Raw genomic sequence first — 5172 nt, 5'->3', positions numbered from 1 at the left:
TTATAACATTACTTTTTTCTGACTTCCTTATATTGTTTTATGGGCAGCAATATTGAGATGGTTTGCCATTGCCTTCCCAAACTGGATGGCTGTAAGCCTACAAGGAGCTCATCCATTCTTCAACTGGTCTCATTTAGAGAGCTGCTGGATCTCCCAACACCCTCCTCACAAGCTACTCAATTAAGGGAACTGGTTTAGTCACTGACCACTCAACCATGAAACAGGTAGTACTGGTTTACATGGTACCTATAGCAGATCACATCACCCTGTGATGAGAACCCTGACCCTTTAGTGCTTCAAAGACACTATCATTAAAACCACCTTATCAATGACAAATCACCTTCATGAAAACCTGTGCATCAAATCCAAATGACTTATTTGGTTTATAAATCTATAAAACTTCAAGAGTTCTGCTGTTACAGTGGCCATACCAATACAACACTCTCTTGTCAACTCTCCATGCACTTACAACAAAGTATTGTCGCAACAAGACATTTAGTGGATAGCATATGCATGCTATATAAAATTTCTCAAAAAAATAGATGATTAGAGAAATGCCAATGTCACTTTCTGTTACAATCCACCTTGACACTTTTCCTCTGTGCATTAGAGGCTACAACAGCCTATGTCATCACTTTGACGGCCGTTACATTTTGCTTAGGAATAAATTCAATAGAATTGCTGATTCTGTCAATCTACCATCATTTTGTCCAACATTCTACTGATTCAACCAAATGGTGGTACATTAGACAAACTTCCAGGAAAGAACAGTTGTTGATTGCATCAAAATCAAACCGGTATGTAACCAGTATGTAGCTTAGAGAAAAAGTTGGTCATAGACTTGAACTTAGAACACAGAGGTTTGAAAGTATATGATGCAAACATTTAATTCAACTCCTTCCTTTGGTTGCCATTCAAAAGATGATGTAATTTTACACAAAGATATAAAACTTGGAGAAAGGGGGAGATAATCACTTGAAGAATCAACTACATTAAAAACTTGGAGGAATGAGGTAATGAAGGAGCATTTATGTAACTGTTTGAGCAGCAGGAAATAGCAGCCAAATCTCTCTCAAATCACACATACAAGCATCTCAAGCAAGGATACATTAGATAATATAGAACTGGGTTCCTTATGCCAAGGAATAAGGGAGGATGGTGATGGCTGGAATTTTAGGACTGACTTCAAGCTAAACAAGAAAATTAATTTTTGTAAGATGAAAAAAATATAAACGACTCTGACAGAATTTGAACTCAGAAATATCATAAATCATCTTTTCTCTCTCTCTACTGATTCTGCCACCGTTCCCATTTAATTGAGTTATAACAAAAATTTCCAACACTAGCACAATGATATGCATATTATAGGATGTAGTACAATCAATTCTTCCACACACACACACACTTGAGTGGTATTTTATTTTATCTACTCTACAAGGAAAAAGACAATATCAACTTCAAGATTTGAACTCAGAACGGAAAGGGACGTAACTAAATACTGCAAAACAGTTTGGCCATTAATAATTCTAGCGTATAGAAAACAAATTAACAGATTAAAATACTTTACAATATTCAATTTGAAAACTATGTTGCCAGTTCAAAATTCTGCCATGATCAACACAAAGTAGCAATTACATAAGAAAATTTTCTAACAGCGGTAAATATTAAATTCAAAGAACAATCAGGAGAGGGAGGCGTATTCAAATATATGTGTGTGTGTAATGGATAAGCATATATGTATATATATGTGCTTGTATATAAGTGTGTATATCTGTGCCCCTATATATATATATATATATATATATATATATATATATATATATATAAACATATATATGCGTGTGTGATATTGTACTATATTTATATATATATATATATATATATATTATATATATATATATTTATATACTGTCCAGCGGGGCTTTTCTCAAGGGCATTCGTGACGTAAAATGAAATTGCCTACACACTTGTAAAAGGAAACAGACCACATAACGTAACTCGCCGCTGCTGTACTACAGAATGGTATTGATGACGATGATGATGGCGATGTATTTTTTCGTTATTATTTATTTTTATTTTTTGGGTAGGGGGGAGGTTGTTGTTGCTTTGTTTTGTGTTGTTACAGCAGCAACTGATGAGGAACGATTATAGTGACAATAGAATGTAATAATAATAATAATAATAATAATAATAATAATAAAAGAAAAAGAAGAAAAAATCGAAGCAGTGTACAAAAGTCTGTAGTTTCTTACGGAAGTATAAAACTACAAACGTTGTCGGAAGGAGGAACGGGTTAGGTCGATTACAACCCAAATAACTGACTGATACATTTATTTCATCGAACTCCAACCCCCAACCCCAACCTCTAACCACAGGAGGATGACAAGCAGAATCGACTTCGGTGGTATTTAGACACAATGTAAAACAAGGTAACTAATTAACGCAAGGCAATTTAATCCGAAGCTTTAAATGACTCTGCCTCTCCATCACCCTTTTGATGATGATGATGAGGAGGAGGAGGATGGGGGCTGGTTTAACTGTATTGCGTTAATGGTGGATGAAAAGACAAAAAGAAAACCGTTTCGTAGCAGTTGACAGTAAAGGGAAAAAAATAATTGAAAACGATGTTTTAGGGACCACCTGTAGATAGCTCCCGATAATCTGCATGTGCGCGCGCACGGGTGCGTATACACACGCAGAAACACACAGACACGCATACGAACATCTCATACGCTGCACAAGACGTGTAACAGCACATTTATACACACACAACAATGGTGAAAATTATATATATACAATATATATATATATATATATATACGTAGATTGATATTGGTGGATTGATTGATTGATTGATTGATTGTGTATGCAGTATGACAGAATGTATATATTAGGGATAGAGGAAAGAATTAAAGTAAATGTTAAAACATATACATACATATATTACACACACATATATATGTACATATGTGTGTGTGTCTGTGCATGTATATATGGAGAGAGAGAAAGAAAGAGGGATACACGGGCGCGTTGGAATACATACAGCACGCAGCATACCTATATACACTATCAGAATATAAGTGTGAATGTGTGTATACAATACATTCATAAATTACATACATATATTCTCTACAACACGAGACTACAGCCAGTTATAAACGCATACACATCTATTAATTTAAAACATGCATACATAGACACATGCAAGCATATACTCACACATATACAAGGACATATATATCTGCCTATACATACATACATATATACACATCATAAAAGTACCCATACATCAGAGTGAACAGCCATGTATATACACACAAAAAATTATACGCTCAATCATATACGATTATACAGCTAAAAGTCTGAGTGTATATATAGTGTTGTTTGTGTATACACACACAGTTATAAACACAGGCGTAAACAAATATAAGAGGCGGGTGTAAGATATAATCATTCATCTTTAAGCGCGCGTGTACACATACAGAGATGTGCGCATAGAAACAAGTATATAAATTGTGTGTGTGTGTGTGTGCGCACATCTCACGTACGCACATAGATCTATCTATATATATATACTGATATACGTACGTGTAAATTATTGATACACATCTGTCTACTTATAGATGAACATATTAATGTACATGCTCATATATATGTATATACTTCCAAATATACGGAAACATCTATGACTACAGAGATGAACAGCTATAAACATACTGATAGATAGATAGATAGATAGAGAGAGAGAGAGAGAGAGAGAGAGAGAGAGATTGAGAAAGAGATAGAGAGAGAGAGACAAAGAGAGAGAGAGAGAGATAGAAACAGATAGAGAGAGAGAGAGAGAGACACAGACAGATAGATAGATAGAAAGACAGATAGAGACAGACAGAGAGATAGATAGATAGACAGATAGAGACAGACAGATAGATAGATAAATAGATAGACAGACAGACAGGCAGACAGATAGATAGATAAATAGATAGACAGATAGATAAATAGACAGACAGATAGATAGACAGATAGATAGATAGATAAATAGATAGATAGATAGACAGACAGACAGAAATAGATAGATAGATAGACAGACAAAAATATAGTCAGAAACAGAGAATAGACAGAAACATAGAGATAGAGAGATAGACAGACAGACAGACAAAAACAGAGATAGCTAGATATGCATGGGTGAACAAGTGAAAATATACCTCAAGAGATACACTGTGTATACACAGATAAATATAATCAGGGTATACACAGACACGCACACATCTGTACGTAGAGATGTAGACGATAAACATACATGTATCTACATATATATACAGATACGCACACCATCTGTGTACATAAATACACATAAAACATATGTATATCTGTGTACACTCGCACAAATTATACATACATACACATAGATATATAGGCATATACACATATACCTATGTACGATAAGCTGACAGCTATATACATATATATATATACGTATGTATATAAATATATACGTATGTATATAAATGTATGTATATAATGAAGGCAGTATCTTTTTTCTATCTATATCTAAACGTGAAGATAACAAATTATACATCCATACATATATATTACACATACACACACACATATATATATATATACACGCACATACATATAGATATATACATGTAACATACATCGACACATACACGCACAGGTATATATACACATACATGAATATGTATTTATGTATGTACAAAGGACTGCGGCAACCAGGTATGTCTGTTGTCAGCCGGCGTGCTATATGTCATGTCCATCTTACCTTAGACTGCTATCGAGCGCTATAGCTCCCAGTACGAGAATCCAGTGTAAGTAAGACAGATGGACGATCCTGCACTCTTCTTCTCTCGACATCCTTTCATACTGCAACGTCAAGTGACGTCGCCATTGCAGAAGGCAGAAACATTGAAAAAAAAAAACTACAACTACACACACACATACATATACATATACACACACACACGCTCACATGTACACATGCACGGAAACACACGTACGCACGTATACGTATATCCACATACGCACATTCATAGACGTATGCATACACACACACACCAGACTGCTGCTGTGTGTCGAAAACGAGGCTGGATAATAATAGCATTGCCGCCGTGCCTATAGCGTAGTTAAGCTTAAATTTAGAGTTACCGTGCA

The 5172-nt window shown here is 35.0% G+C and overlaps 1 protein-coding gene across 6 annotated transcripts in view; it reads right to left on the bottom strand.

The window, feature by feature from the left end:
• Positions 1-4948, bottom strand: part of LOC115212791 (serine/threonine-protein kinase MRCK gamma) — a 428828-nt gene extending 423880 nt beyond the window's left edge. For 5 of the 6 annotated variants that reach the window (XM_036503706.1, XM_029781487.2, XM_029781485.2 and 2 more), the window contains exon 1: positions 4784-4948. The gene's annotated coding sequence lies outside the window, so the exon portion shown is untranslated. The remainder of the gene's footprint in view (positions 1-4783) is intronic. The other variant, XM_036503705.1, reaches the window with a different exon arrangement.
• Positions 4949-5172: the final 224 nt, after the last annotated feature.

This window comes from Octopus sinensis, linkage group LG6, assembly GCF_006345805.1.
Source record: "Octopus sinensis linkage group LG6, ASM634580v1, whole genome shotgun sequence".
Classification (NCBI taxonomy): Eukaryota; Metazoa; Mollusca; class Cephalopoda; order Octopoda; family Octopodidae; genus Octopus; species Octopus sinensis.
This window is presented reverse-complemented; position numbering and strand designations above follow the sequence as displayed.